Raw genomic sequence first — 16,684 nt, 5'->3', positions numbered from 1 at the left:
TCATTATAACCTTATAAATACCATTTACTGTAGAGCTAAAACATATGCTGTGATTCATTTTCCCTTTTTGCAGCAGTTTTTCTACCTTGTCAAATTTTTCACTTGTAGCACTTGCTACCTATGTATCTGCCCCAAACCAAAATGCTCCATAGCAAAAACTAAGCTATTGAATTGTTTTTTCCAGAAGACACCTGACTGCAGTCTCTGTTCTCTCACGCCAGTATGTGCTGCAGGGTCAGTTACCTCAGAGTCCTCTTTGATGCTTTACTGATTGTTTCCATTTCCCTGCATAGTTCATATTTTCTTCTTTTTCATTTTGTACCCCCAACCACCCCTTTTTTTTTTGGCTGGATATCATTCCTCAGTGACTCATTTTTGAAAGAGAGCATGGAAGGTAAAATGCCTTGTCCTCTGTATATCCGAATTTGTCTTTATTCTTATTCTCATCTTTGAATGATAATTTGAGACTGAAAATTATTTTGCTTTATCACTGAAGGTGTTGCTCCACTGTCTTTTAATTTAGGATGCTATTTATTGAAAAGTCAGTGCCACTCTCGGCCCCAGTCTTTTATATGTGACTCAAAGTCTTTTCACTTTCATGCATTGGAGAAGGAAATGGCAACCCACTCCAGTGTTCTTGCCTGGAGAATCCTAGGGACAGGGGAGCCTGGTGGGCTGCCGTCTATGGGGTTGCACAGAGTTGGACACAACTGAAGTGACTTCGCAGCAAAGTTTGTACATTGAAAACTTTTACTATCTTCTCTATTCCTGGTGCATTGTTGTGAGTCATTTTCCATTTAATGTGCCATGCATTTGGTGACCTCTTTAAAATGAAGACTCATATCCTTTCATTGCAGGAAATACTCTTATATTGTTTCTTAGAGTATTTCTTTCACAGTTTCCTCTGATCTCTCAGGAATTCATCTCAGTTGGATATAGACATTTCTAGCTTGAACCGCTGTATTTACTTCTTTTTTAAATGTTTTCAGTGTTTTTGCTTGTTCAAGGTTCTGAGAGTTTTCAATTACTTTATATTTCTGTTCCTCAAATTTTGATAATTATATTTATAATTTCCAATATTTTTGTCTTTGTTTCTTTCTTCTTATGATTCTTTGTTGTTTTATGCGTGTTTTGATTTCTTATTTTTGGAAGATTCTAATTAGTTTTTTTGTTTTGTTTTGTTTTTGTTCTCTGTATACTGTTTTCTTTATACAATTTAAAAAATGTTTTATTTTAATTTAATTTTTTTTTTGTTTTACTTTGGAGATGTCTTAACCATCTGGTTATCTTTTAGTTTACATTTCTATTTAAGAGTGAAGCATTACAAAATCTGACTAAAAGATTCTAAAATTGTGGCCATTATCTTTTGGCAGGTTTTTATCAAACAAACCAGTCAAAAGTGGGCCAAACACCTAAATGGACATGGATCCCAAAGAAGACATATAGAACACCAAAAGCACATGAAAAGATATTCAACATCACTAATTACTAGAGAAATGCAAATCAAAACTACAATAATGGTTGCCTCACGCCAGTGAGAATGGCCATCATCAAAAATTGTACAAGCAGTAAATGCTAGAGAGGGTGTGGAGAAAAGTGAACGCTCTTATGCTGTTGATGGTAATGTAAATTGGTACAATCATAGTAGAGAATATCATGGAGTTTCCTTACAAAACTAAAAATAGAACTACCCTATGATCCAGCAGTCCTACTCTTGGGCATATATTCAGAGAAAACTATGATTCAAAAATATACATGTACCCCAATGTTTATTGCAGCATTATTTACAATAGCCAAGACATGGATGCAACCTAAACGTCCATTGACAGAGGAATGGGTAAGGAAGATGTGGCACATACATACAATGGGATATTACCCGGCCATAAAAGGAATGACATAATGCCATCTTCAGCAACATGCCTGGACCTAGAGATACCATATTAAGTGAAGTAAGTCATATGGAGAAAGACAAATATCATGTGATTGGTGGAATCTAAAGAGAACGATATGAATGAACTTATTTACAAAACAGAAAAAGACTGACAGGCTTAGGAAACAATTTATGTTTACCAAAGGAGGAAAGTGAGGAAGAGGGATAATTTAGGAATTTGGGTTAACACAGACACACTACTATATATAAAATAGATAATTACCAAGGACCTACTGTATAGAATAGTGAACTCCATTCAGTACTCTGTATTGACCTACAAGGGAAAAGACTGAAAAAGAATGGGTGTGTGTGTATATATATATAACTGAAATTACTTTGCTGTACACGTGAAACTAACACAGCACCGTGAATCAACTATGCACGTGTGCCTGCTTAGTCGCTCAGTCGTGTCCAACTCTTTGTGACCCCATGGACTGTAGTCCACCAGGCTTCTCTCTGTCCGTGGGATTCTCCAGGCAACAATACTGGAGTGGGTTATCATGCCTTCCTCCCAGGGATCTTCCCCACCCAGGGATCGAAACTACATCTCCTGTGGCTCCTGCATTGGCAGTTGGATTCTTTTTACCCCTGAGTCACCTTGGAAGCCCTATTCCAATACAAAATAAAAATTAAACAACAGCAAAAAAGAAAGTGTTTATAAAGTAGTAGAAAGAAGAAAGCAATGGCAAAAAGTAGAAATGCTGGGCCAATGGAACTTTGATGGTGAAGGAAAATGAATTTTGAGTACAGAATAAAGATAGGTCATTCTTTCTTGGACTTGTGTCTAGGCCATATTTTGAATGTAGACAATGCTTTGATTAAGGTTAATTTCTTTTATAAGATGCTTCCCTCACCTGCCAAGAAGTGAATAGTGAAGGGAATTTTTATTTGCTGGTCTCTCCAAGGGGCATACACAAGAATGATGGCTACTTGGGGAATTGATATCTAAACCACACTTTATTTGTAATAGAGAAAGGAAATATATTCTTTGAAAGAAAGGGGTGAATATTTTCAGTGCTCTGGAAATAGAGTTCTAATTAATTTATAGATTTAAAAGGCCACTCTGACTTAGCCTCATAATTTGAGCAATAAAACTCTTCTAATGGCTTTACAACAGATTTATAAAATAAAAGAGCAAATTTAATCAAGCCACAGTGCTTGGCCAGTACAAATGTTTCTTTTGTCAGCAATTTACTCTATCAATTGAGAGATTTAGCCATGAATTTGGGTGGCTACATGCCTCATGTTCTGTGAATACACTTGCTAGATCTTTATAAATGCATTCTCTATAGTAAGTTAAAAGGCATACACTTAGTAATCAGCTGAAGTTTAAAAAATTTTCTATAATATTAATTTATTTGAAATTCCATATATATATATATATATAATTATTAAAAAAAAAACCCTAAGGGGACCTCCCTGGTGGTCCAGTGGTTAAGACTCTACACTCCCAATGCAGGGGTTTGATCCCTGGTCATTATCCGTGCCACAGTGAAGATCCTGTATGCAGCAATGAAGATCCCACATGCCACAACTAAGACCTGGGGCAGCAAAAAATTAAATTAATTAGAAAAGTTAAAAAAAAATCCCCAGAATATTATATTTAAAGGAGTTAATGTTTCACCATTTATAATCATGTCAGTTGACTAGAGGAAGCATATAGAAGTGTCCATTTATTAGATACTTTATGTATCTGTGGTTTTTACCAGAAAACTGACAAAGGCAGACAAGGTTATTGATTTATAATTTACATTTAAAATTATAGAGCAGAAATATGTTTCATTTATGTTCTATAGTTGTTTATGGCCAAAAGTGAAGAGGAACTAAAAAGCCTCTTGATGAAAGTGAAAGAGGAGAGTGAAAAAGTTGGCTTAAACCTCAACATTCAGAAAACGAAGATCATGGCATCGGGTCCCATCACTTCATGGGAAATATATGGGGAGACAGTGGAAACCGTGTCAGACTTTATTTTTGGGGGCTCCAAAATCACTGCAGATGGTGACTGCAGCCATGAAATTAAAAGACGCTTACTCCTTGGAAGAAAAGTTATGACCAACCTAGATAGCATATTCAAAAGCAGAGACATTACTTTGCCAACAAAGGTTCGTCTAGTCAAGGCTATGGTTTTTCCTGTGGTCACATATGGATTAGAGAGTTGGACTGTGAAGAAAGCTGAGCGCCGAAGAATTGATGCTTTTGAACTGTGGTGTTGGAGAAGACTCTTGAGAGTCCCTTGGACTGCAAGGAGATCCTACCAGTCCATTCTAAAGGAGATCAGCCCTGGGTGTTCTTTGGAAGGAATGATGCTAAAGCTGAAACTCCAGTACTTTGGCCACCTCATGCGAAGAGTTGACTCGTTGGAAAAGACTCTGATGCTGGGAGGGATTGGGGGCAGGAGGAAAAGGGGACGACAGAGGATGAGATGGCTGGATGGCATCACTGACATGATGGAGGTGAGTTTGAGTGGACTTCAGGAGATGGTGATGGACAGGGAGGCCTGGTGTGCTGCGATTCATGGGGCTGCAAAGAGTCGGACATGACTGAGTGACTGAACTGAACTGAACTGATAGTGTTTCCTTGAATAAATAAATGCAGACTATGCAAGGGGGCTCTACTGTGAGGGAGAGATATTAAGGAACCTTCCTGCCCATCCAGCTCCACTGGAGCTGACCTAATCCATATGCACCTGACATTTATCCCATAAGCAAAAAGTTGGTTATATGATTATTAAAGGGTCATGGAATTCTCTGAGAATCTAATGGACATCACAGACAGTCCATCTAGTATAATACACATATGGTTACTTCAGGTCACTTCAGGTCACTTCACACACCTCACACATCAGGTCACTTCAGTTGCTCAGTCGTGTCTGACTCTTTGCAACCCCATGGACTGCAGCACGCCAGGCTACCCTGTCCATCACAAACTCCCAAAGCTTGCTCAAACTCATGTCCATCAAGTCAGTGATGCCATCATATATACACACATGGCATATATAATTTCTGAAAGTCAGCTAGGAGACCCAGAATTTTGGGATTAGACTAAATTTTTTCATGTGCAGAACCAAAAAATAGATATTTCCTTTAGAATATGTGTTGAAATGAACATGTAAAATAGACCAAAGAGGACACGTAGATTAATATACCTATTTGGGAAGTCACTTCTGTAAAAATTTGAGTAATTTTATTCACAAGAGAATTCCCTTTAATAAAAAGAGCTAGAAAGGAGCAGCGGGGGGAGGCGGGGAAGCCACATTTATTTAGTGGTTGTGACATTTTCCACCGTAGAGTCAAGGGAAAATTGGAGGGAGCAGAGCTGACCACCTACCCCTCCTACGCTAGATGGTTCCAGCCTGGAGAAGTAGAAGACTTGGAGGATGGTGACAAGGCTGTGTGGAGGCTTAGGGGTTGGGGCTCGAGAGTAGGAGAGATTATCTGGGGAAAGTCTGCAGTGCGTGTGGAAACTACTGGGAGGGAAGCAAAGGTGAGAGAGAATTGGTGTTTATTGTGCATAAAGGATGCACTACCTGTACATTTTATATAACTTTGAAAAAATTTTCAGCGTTTAATAATTCTAAAAATGTAAGGATTCTATGGATTCCCTGGTGGTTCAGCAGTAAAGAATCCACTTGCCAATGCAGAAGACGCAGGAGACATGAGTTAAGTCCCTGGGTCAGGGAGATCCCCTGGAGAGTCCAATATTCTTGCCTGGAAAATCCCATGGACAGAGGAGCCTGGTGGACTACGGTCCATGGGGTTACAGAGTCAGACAAGACTGAGCGACTGAACGACAAAGGCTCTATAGCTTAACACAGCTAGTCCTATGGAAAGTCTTGTGAACATACACAGAAAAATGTTTAGAGCAGCATTGTCGATAGTGGCAAAAAAGTGGAAAGATAAATATCCATCAATATCGGTGAACATAAATCAAATTGTGATGGTCACAAAAAGGAACACTACATACCAGTGAAAATTAATAAAATGGAACTATATATATATATATAAACATGACACAATCTGAAAACAAAGAATTGAGCAAAAACAGCAACTTAATATACATATACACATATATTAAGCTTAAAATTCACACAACTATGTCATTAGGGATGCTTATGTAAATAGTAAAGGAACAAACAATGGGGAAACAATGGAAACACTGAGAGATTTTATTTTCTTGGGCTCCAAAATCATTTCAGATTCTGACTGCTGCCATGAAATTAAAAGACACTTTCTCCCTGGAAGAAAAACTATGACCAATCTAGATAGCATATTTAAAAGCAGAGACACTACTTTGCCAACAACGGTCCATCTAGTCAAAGCTATCGTTTTTCCAGTAGTCATGTATGGATGTGAGAGTTGGACTATAAAGAAAGCCAAGCACCAAAGAATTGATGCTTTTGAACTGTGGTGTTGGAGAAGACTCTTGAGTCCCTGGGACTGCAAGGAGATCCAACCAGTTCATCCCAAAGGAAATCAGTCCTGAGTGTTCATTGGAAGGACTGATGTTGAAACTGAAACTCCAATACTTCGGCCACCTCATGTGAAGAACTGACTCATCGGAAAAGACCCCAGTGCTAGGAAAGATTGAGGGCAGGAGGAGAAGGGGACGACAGAGGATGAGATGGTTGGATGGCATCATTGACTTGATGGACATGAGTTTGAGTAAACTCTGGGAGTTGGTGATGGACAGGGAAGCCTGGTGTGCTGCAGTCCTTGAGGTCGCAAAGAGCTGGATACGACTGAGACTGAACTGTGGAAACAGTGTCAGACTTTATTTTTCTGGGCTCCAAAATCACTGCAGATGGTGACTGCAGCCATGAAATTAAAAGATGCTTACTCCTTGGAAGGAAAGTTATGACCAACCTAGATAGCATATTCAAAAGCAGAGACAATACTTTGCCAACAAAGGTTTGTCTAGTCAAGGCAATGGTTTTTCCTGTGGTCATGTATGGATGTGAGAGTTGGACTGTGAAGAAGGCTGAGTGCCAAAGAATTGATGCTTTTGAACTGTGGTGTTGGAGAAGACTCTTGAGTCCCTTGGACTGCGAGGAGATCCAACCAGTCCATTCTGAAGGCGATCAGCCCTGGGATTTCTTTGGAAGGAATGATGCTAAAGCTGAAACTCCAGTACTTTGGCCACCTCATGCGAAGAGTTGATTCATTGGAAAAGACTCTGATGCTGGGAGGGATTGGGGGCAGGAGGAGAAGGGGACAACAGAGGATGAGATGGCTGGATGGCATCACTGACTTGATGGATGTGAGTCTCAGTGAACTCCGGGAGTTGGTGATGGACAGGGAGGCCTGGCGTGCTGCGATTCATGGGGTCGCAAAGAGTCGGACACGATTGAGTGACTGATCTGATCTGATCTGAGACTGAACTGAATTTAAAGGAACAAAGAAAAGCATGTGAACAGTCAGCACGAATTCATGAAAGGGGTTTCCTCTGGGAGGGAGGAAGGATATTCCATCAGTGTTAAGTGCACAGGTAGGTTCAGCTTTATTAGTATTTTTTTCTTAAGATGAAGAGTGGGTACATTTTGGTTTGTTGTATCAGTCTTTGTTCCTTTATGTATTCATTACTTATTTTGTATGGAAAATTAAAGATAAACTAGCAATACCATAAGAATGAATGAGAATTAAAAAGGAAAAAAAGAAAAAAAATGGAATTCTTTGGTGATATTTTTAACAACTTTGTGGACTAAGTTAACATAGACAAGTCACCATAATATAACTCATAAAAAGGTACATTTTAAGAATTTGTGAGTATATAATCAAGCGCAACACAAAGAAAAGGACGTCTTCAGGTGCCAGACATGAAGGAAAAAAAATAAAAGTTAAAGCAGTGAGCAAAGGCTGGACTGAAACTGGAGCCATCAGCTGGGCTTCTAGTGACCTGTTGGAACACGAGTGGCCTCAGTCCTGAGAACATACAGAAAATGCAACTGAGACTGCGGGGTTTAAGTTTGGACCTTGGATAAATGGATCCATTTGTGAAAAGAAGATCAAACTGCTGCCCACTGATTGAGGTGAAATAGTAAAGGTGTTTCTAACTGTCCAGTACCTCAAGTGGAAAAGAAAAGGCATACATGAGAAATGATAATTCTAAGCTTGTACCACACCCAGACATGGAATATAAATTATAATACTTCATGGTTCAGGAACTCACAAACAGAAATGCCATAACATTGTATTTAGGATCTTTGAAACCCGTTGGATTTCAGGAGAACCAGATATAGAACTATTTTGTAAGACACTTTCATGACAAAAGAAACTCCAAAATAACAATAAAAATTTCTCTGGAAATTAATTCACAATAAGAAATGCACATCACACAGAAAATAAGCTGAGTAAACATCAACAAATGAGAATTGCAGACAACATAGAACAATCTAAAAAAATAAAATAGAATTATTCAAATTGTATAAAGAGATTTTAAAAAAAGGAATTGGAACTTTCATGAATACGGGTATCATGAAAAAGAGAAGAGGTTGTAATTTAAAAAAAGAACCAATTAGGACGTCTAGAAATTAAAAACATAGCCATATAAATGGAAAACTCAAAACATGGAATAAAATATCAGGTTAGACACAAGTGAAGTGATAATGGTAATGTGGAGATGAAACGTAAGGAAATTTTTCAAATAGAAGCAGAAAGGGCGAAAAATATCAAATGGAAACTCACGTAAATAGAGAATAGAATAAAGTACAACTATATTGAATTTTGGGCTTCCCTGGTGGCTCAGCTGGTAAAGAATCCACCTGCAATGGGGGATACCTGGGTCCAATCCCTGAGTTGGGAAAATCCCCTGGGGAAGGGAAAGGCTACCCACTCCGGTATTCTGGCCTGGACAATTCCATGGACTGTAAAGTCCATGGGGTTGCAAAGAGTCGGACACGACTGAGTGACTTGCATTTTCACTTTCATGTTGAATATTAAAAATTATTCTGAAGTGATAAAAAACATGATATCCCAAGATTAAATATACCCAGGTTGTGAGCAGAATAGAACAAATTCATTTAAGCACATCTTGAAACTATAGAATACAAACAGAAAATTCAGCTGAAAGAAAACAGATTATTCATAAAGAGATAAAAAGTTGACAGCAGGTTCTCATCAGCAATAAAAAATGATAGAAGATGAAACAATACTTTCAATGTTCTGAGGAGAACTGTCAGCCTAGAATTCCACACTCAGCTAAACTACCATTCAAGAGAAATAAATACATAGAAAATCTATTTCAAGAGAAAGAAATTAAACTCAAAAAGGAGTGGAATGAAGAAGCAATGGTTAGCAAATACAGTAGTAATTCTAAAACATCTTCAACTAGAAATCAACAATGAAAAGAATAATTTAAATACTAGATAACAAGAAAATGGAGGGGCAGTTATCAGTGTGACAGTATTTCTTTTCTTTGCAAGAAAGAAATTTTGAGAGAGAGAAGAAACAAACAAACAAAAAGAAACACCAAAAACCAAAAAACATGAGTAACAGAAAAAATAAGATGGCAGAAGTAAATTCAAATGTATCTGTTAATGCAGCAACTGTATAGTATAATCTTTAAGAAGCTAGAGCTCTTTATTTAGTTTTAAAATGTATGTTCTTACAAGAGACATATCTGAGGCAAAATAAAACAGGGAAGTTGAAAGTAAATGGATGGAAAAAAATACACCAAATAAATTCAGAAGGAAAGGACGCTAGTGATATCAGCATCACACTCTGTTGTTGTCATTCAGTTGCTAAATCATGGCTGGCTCTTTGCCACCCCATGGACTGCAGCACATCAGGCTTCCCTGCCCTTCACTGTCTCCCGGAGTTTACTCAAACTCAGGTCCATTGAGTCGGTGAGGCCATCCAACTATCTCATCCTCTGTCGTCCCCTTCTCCTCCCGCCTTCAATCTTCCCCAGCATCAGGGTCTTTTCCAATGAGTCAGCTCTTTACATCAGGTGGCCAAAGGATTGGAGCTTCAGCATCAGTCCTTCCAGTGACTATTCAGGGTTGATTTTCTTTAGGATTGCCTGGTTTGATCTCCTTGCTGTCCAAAGGACTCTCAAGAGTATTCTCCAGCACCACAGTTCAAAAGTATCAATTCTTCAGTGCTCAGCTTTCTTCATGGTCCAATTGTCACATCCGTACATGACTACTGGAAAAACCATAGCTTTGACTAGACAGACCTTTATTGGCAAAGTGACGTCTCTGCTTTTTGATTTGCTGTCTAGGTTTGTCATAGCTTTTCTTCCAAGAAGCAAGTGTCTTTTAATTCCATGTCTGCAGTCACTGTCCACAGTGATTTTGGAGCCTAAGAAAATAATATCTGCCACCGTTTCCACTTTTTTCCCATCTCTTTGCTGTGAAGTAATGGGGTCACACTAAATAAACTAAGACCAAAACCTTTTTTTAGGGCCAATAGGGTTATTAGTTAAAAAAAAATAATTTTATCTATGCGTTTGGTTGTACAATATGATTTTTAAAGGTATAAAATGTGATGATTTAATATGCATATACAATGTGAAATGATTACCATGAATTAGCACATTTATCACCTCACATAGTATCATTTCGTATGTGTTTAAGATTCATAAAAGAAGGTTACTATTTTATAATAAAAGGAAGATTTTCTCAAGAAGTTATAAAGATACCTAAGAAGACTGTGTGGACCTAGGAATGCCACTCCACTTTGGTACACTTTTCACGTTGGAGAAGACTCTTGAGAGTCCCAGGGACTGCAAGGAGATCCAACAGTCCATTCTAAAGGAGATCAGTCCTGGATGTTCTTTGGAAGGACTGATGCTAAAGCTAAAACTCCAGTACTTTGGCCACCTCATGCGAAGAGTTGACTCATTGGAAAAGACTCTGATGCTGGGAGGGATTGGGGGCAGGAGGAAAAGGGGACGACAGAGGATGAGATGGCTGGATGGCATCACTGACTCGATGGACGTGAGTCTCAGTGAACTCCGGGAGCTGGTGATGGACAGGGAGGCCTGGCGTGCTGCGATTCATGGGGTCGCAAAGAGTCAGACATGACTGAGTGACTGAACTGAACTGAACTGATGCTTAATTACTTTTTATTTCCTAACTATTTACTTGAATGTAACATTGCATCTTGACTGCTTTTCCTTGGGATCCTTGATTTATTTGCACTACATTTTAAAAACTCTCATCTGAGATTTTGGACTTAGGCTGCCCTTTGGATTAAAATCATTACTGAATCCCAAAGCAAGAATAAAATTTCACTGTGTCTATCTTAATTACCTTTCACATTCAAGTCTTTAATTCATTTTAATGGATTTTTGTGTGCACTGAGAGGTAGAGATAAAATTTCTTTTAAAGTGGATATCCAGTCATCCCAGTACCATTTACTGAATGGTTTATTCCTTCCCCAGTCATCTGCAGTACTAACTCTGTCACATCACTTTCAAATATATGTTAGAGGTCTCTTTCTGGGCTCTTCTCGGTTACACTGTCAATTTGCCAATCATTCTTTGGCTTCCTGATAAATTTGAAATGGCAAGTCTTCTACTGCCTCCCTTTCTCCTCCTTTCCTTAGAACATCTAGGTGATCCCTGGCTTTGACTTATCCTTGGAATTTTAAGATTTGAAAACTTTCTAGAAAAATCTTTAGGGAAATTTGATTGTAATGAATGGAATCTATACATTAGTTAGATACTGTTGGGACTTTAGGATTTGAGTTTTCCTATCTACTAAGGTATCCTCTTTACTTATTTAGATGTTCTTTAATGATTTGTAATAAAGTTTTATAATTTTCTCCATAAAAGTTTTAAACATACTTTATTACATTAATTATTAGGTACTTAATTGCTTAAAGGTCTAATATGTTTGAAAGACTAATTGCTACAAAAATTAGTCTCTTCTAAAAATGCACACTTTCTAAAATTTTGGTTTTTGGTGGCATACAGAAAAACAAATGATTCTTTATCCATTCATTTTGCTATATTCTTATTAATTTGACTTAAGAACTTCTTATATTTTAATATCATCTGTGAATAAATAGGTTTCTTCTTTTGCAGTCCTTATCTTTTAATTTTTTACCTTTACTTGCTGACTGGGATAAACAAAATATATGTGGGCTAGGATGGGGTATGCCACTGTGCAAGAACAGAAGTACCACGTTGAATGTAAGTAGTTATAGTTGTCTTTTTCCCAATGCTGATTTTTCAAGGAAAATTTCTAAAATTTCTCCATTAAGAATGACATGGCTGTAGTTTTGGGTAGATACCCTGTATCAGATAAGGGAGAACAATTTTTTAAATAAGAATTTTCTAGTATCTGGTTTATTCTAGTGGTGTAGAGGGTGGGCTTTAGTCAAAACACTTGGATATTCATTTTTTTATTACCCAAACACCACCATCTAGTTCTTAAGGAAGTCATTCCTGTAAGGGTTAAGGAGGTCAGCGACTGAACTGCTCTTGTAATTTGAAGTCTCTGGCCAGTCTCACTGCTGAGGACAGGATCTTCTAGACCCTCAGTGGTTGCTGTTGTCCCCAGTAATTGCTGCTCAGAAGTTTTTGCAAGTAGCTTGCCAGGGACTAGAGAGTTGGTCTTTCTGTGGGTAATAGAAACGTCAATAAAAAACATGGTGGTAGAAAACCCTGATGATTAAGATACATTGACAGCTAAGTGAGAGTCTAAACTGCCCAATTTACAGCAAAATACTTTACTGCTCTAGAGAGAGTATATATGTTAGGGTGGTCATTTACTGGGATTCATATATCAAATGAATATCCAAGCTCAGATGAAATACTCCACCTAGGTGTTAGCAAGGAGAAACTGTTACATCGTCATCCACCAGGGGGCAATAGTGATGTTTGGAGTTCTAAAGTTTTTGAATGCCTATGAGGAAAACTGGAACTGGGATCCAAACAACAGTGGCACTCTGGAGCACAAATAAGGCTGGTTTTCCTTCCCTCCACTTGACATGACAGGGAAGCCTGGCGTGCTGCGGTGCATGGGGTCACAAAGAGTCGAACAGAACTGAACGACTGAAAAACAATAACACTTGACATGAGGCTCCCAGAAAATAGTGTCAGCCTCCATCCGGCTGACAGTGGGGCAAGATGGGTCACTGGGGGATCGTAAATTTCCTCTCCACTGCTTACGAGGCATCTTTCAAACCCTCGTAAGGGTGGAACAGATTCATTAACCACTCAGGCTGCCCAGAACTTTGGAGATGGGAAAACAGTCCCAAGCTGGTTTTAACTGTGAAGAGAAACATGACCTATAAGTGAAAGTGTTAGTCGCTCAGTCATGTCCTACTCTTTGTGACCCCATGACCTGTAGCCCGCCAGGCTCCTCTGTCCATGGGATTCTCCAGGCAAGAATACTGGACTGGGTAGCCATTCCATTCTCTAGGGGATCTTCCTGACCCAGGGATTGAACCAGGGTCTGCCACATTGCAGGCAAATTCTCTACAAGTCTGAGCCACCAGGGAAGCACTACAACTCTAAGGAAACAACCAAATAACTTTCTAGACAGGGCTTGTAGGGCACCAGGATTGCAGCTTCATGACTGCTTCCTGGGAAGTTCCTTTTCTCCCAGCTCCAAAGTTTGTGAGTTGGTGGGGTGTACTGGAAAAGAATCCTGAAAGAATTCAAGAAACCTGAGGAAGAAAAAAGAGAGGAACAGAAACATATAGGTTGAACGTCCCTTTCTGAAAAGAACCACAATTTAACTGGGACACAGTATTTAATTCACCAGATGTTAGTTTTAGACTGAGAGTTCTGAAGGTTGTTTCCTCTGTTAATCCCTGCACTAGGTGTGAGGCAGGATACACCTGTAGATGGGGTGGGATGGCGCACCCCAAAGGGCAGAAACAGAAGCACCCCAAGTATTTTATTTATCTTTCAAGTGTACTATGGGTACGAGATCAAAGGGTCTGTTCGTATTCTTGTTAGAATAATCCTAAAATGTAAATGTGAAGGCATTTAACAAACTCATTCTTTAAAACATGTCAATTACTTTAGCATTTTGAAATTAATTTTGTGTTATAATGTCTACTCCAGTATTCTGGCCTGGAGAATTCCATGGACTTGCAAAGAGTGGGACACAACTGAGAGACTTTCATTTTCACTTGGTTATGAATATTCCTTCTATCTTTTTCAGTTCCTCAGTAACAAGTTGAAACTGGGTGATTGTAGAAGGATAAAGAACCCTGGATTAGTAAATAAATAAGGAAAAAAGGCTCAGTGCAACATGAAAATCTAGATCCTGTTGTTCATAAAGGAGGAAAAAAGTGTAAGAAAGTACTGATATAAAAGCTTTCCCTTTTAAAAAGTATTTTATTACTTATTTGACATAATAGGGATAATCATCATTCTAAGTAAAAAATAAAAGTTTTTATTTATTAGCATGAATTTTATCATTAATCATTATATTGTACAGTGCCAATTTTTATGTTTTAAACTCATGTGGAATCATATTTTATAGTTCATACTTAAATATGTATTTTGTTCTTTCCTGAACAATTGAAATCACAAACTACTTAATTCATTTCTTATTACCCACACATTATACCAATACTCACTGTCTTTCGTTCACTAATTAGTAAGGAAGAATTGAAAGGAAAAGGGACTCTGGGTTATCTTAGACTTTCTTTTCTTGTATGTTGTAGCTTCTAGTTAAGTGGCATGGATAAGAAAGAATGTAATAGGTCTTTTTAAAAATATATATATTTGTGTCTCCCAGAATCCCATTACTTTCTTTCTCTGAACCAAGTTCTGGTTCAAATGAAAAGCATGAGCTGTTCGGGCTGTCAAGGTACCCACTTATTCAGTCTTGGATGTATGAAGATAAAACGAGCATACAATTCTGGTGGACTTAGGATGCATGGGAGTTGAGTGAGACCCAAAGTCAGTGCACGTTAAATCTGTTGTGTTCCACATAGTACTAATACTATGTGGAAATGGTTGGCAAAGTTCTGTGGACACATTTGCATTTATCTCCTCTGCTCCAGTGTCTCTTTGAACTTCACTCGCAAAGTACAAATTCAAAGATAAAATTGCTAAGAATTCAGAGCTTTTCAGCAAGTGCAGGGCACTTCTGAGCGTGGGGCTCTGTGTAACTGCATTTGTTGCGTGTCTGTGAACTGGCCCTGGAAGCTACAGATCCAGGCCCAATGTCGTCCTCTCCTTGTCTGATGCTTATAGATTCCATCCTGGCTGTTACTATGTATACATGCTAAGTTGTTTCAGTTGAGTCTAACTATTTGCGACTCTATAGACTATAGCCCTCCAGGCTCCTCTATCCATGAAATTCTCCAGGCAAGAGCACTGGAGTGGGTTGCCATTTCCTGTTCCAGGGCCTCTTCCCAGGTTTGAAACCCACATCTCTTATGTCTCCTGCATTGGCAGGTGGGTTCTTTACCAGTTGCACCATCTGGGAAGTTCCTACGTATATGGGCTACTAAAAGTAAGCTGCTTTCAGACCTGGCTCTTGGCATTGGTGTCCTTAGGGTGAGCACAGATGAAGAAAGCCGGTAGACCAGATTCTGCCTGGAATTTGGGGGATGCTCCACTTAGGGGTGCCTTGCTTCTTTCAGCCCAGAAAAAGAGGTCTTGTAGATGACCCACTGTCCCCTGTGGACAATTGATGTCCTCCACTTATCAGGAACTGCCTGCCAATGAGACAGAACTGAACTTTTCTGGAATATCATACAAGTCTCACCGAAGATTTGGAACTTTCGTGACCTTGACTATCATTTTTATGATGACTACTAATTCTGTATCTCAAGCCCAGGGACTTTCTGTTCGAACTTCAAACCCACAATTCTAACCACATATGTGACTCTCCAGTGGAATGCTTCACTGCCACCTCAGACTCAAAATATCCAACTCAGTTTATTGTGTGTGTGTGTGTGTTCAGTCACTAAGTCGTGTCCGACTCTTTGTGACCCCATGGACTGTAGCCTGCCAGGCTTCTCTGTCCATGGGATTTCCCAGGAAAGAACACTGGAGTGGTTGTTATATCCTTCTCCTGAACCAGGAGGGCATCTTTCTGAACCAGGGATCCAATTAGATTCTTTACCACTGAGCCACTAGGGAAGTCCCAATTTATTGCACTATTCCCTAAATGTTCTCCAGCTCCTTCTTCAGAAATTCCCATTTTGGTAGCAGCTACACAATCCCATTCAATATCACAGTAATCCAAGCCTATGCCCCAACCAGTAACACTGAAGAAGCTGAAGTTGAACGGTTCTATGAAGACCTACAAGACCTTTTAGAACTAACACCCAAAAAAGATGTCCTTTTCATTATAGGGGACTGGAATGCAAAAGTAGGAAGTCAACAAACACCTGGACTTACAGGCAAATTTGGCCTTGGAATATGGAATGAAGCAGGGCAAAGACTAATAGAGTTTTGCCAAGAAAATGCACTGGTCATAGCAAACACCCTCTTCCAACAACACAAGAGAAAACTCTACACATGGACATCACCAGATGGTCAACACCAAAATCAGACTGATTATATTCTTTGCAGCCAAAGATGGAGAAGCTCTATACAGTCAGCAAAAACAAGACCAGGAGCTGACTGTGGCTCAGATCATGAATTCCTTATTGCCAAATTCAGACTTAAATTGAAGAAAGTAGGGAAAACCACTAGACCATTCAGGTATGACCTAAATCAAATCCCTTATGATTATACAGTGGAAGTGAGAAATAGGTTTAAGGAACTAGATCTGATAGATAGAGTGCCTGATAAACTATGGATGGAGGTTCGTGACATTGTGCAGGAGACAGGGAT

General features: G+C 38.9%; 1 long non-coding RNA gene across 1 annotated transcript in view; it reads left to right on the top strand.

Moving 5' to 3' along the window:
- LOC132342951 (uncharacterized) overlaps window positions 1-11,596 on the top strand; it is a 50,220-nt gene extending 38,624 nt beyond the window's left edge. The window contains exon 3 of the long non-coding RNA XR_009491513.1: window positions 1,374-11,596. This is a non-coding gene — a long non-coding RNA (uncharacterized lncRNA). The remainder of the gene's footprint in view (window positions 1-1,373) is intronic.
- Window positions 11,597-16,684: the final 5,088 nt, after the last annotated feature.

The sequence above is a fragment of the Bos taurus genome, chromosome 2, assembly GCF_002263795.3.
Source record: "Bos taurus isolate L1 Dominette 01449 registration number 42190680 breed Hereford chromosome 2, ARS-UCD2.0, whole genome shotgun sequence".
NCBI classification, from domain to species: Eukaryota; Metazoa; Chordata; class Mammalia; order Artiodactyla; family Bovidae; genus Bos; species Bos taurus.
The sequence above is the reverse complement of the archived record's forward strand: the minus strand, read 5'-3'. Positions and strand labels throughout refer to the sequence as shown.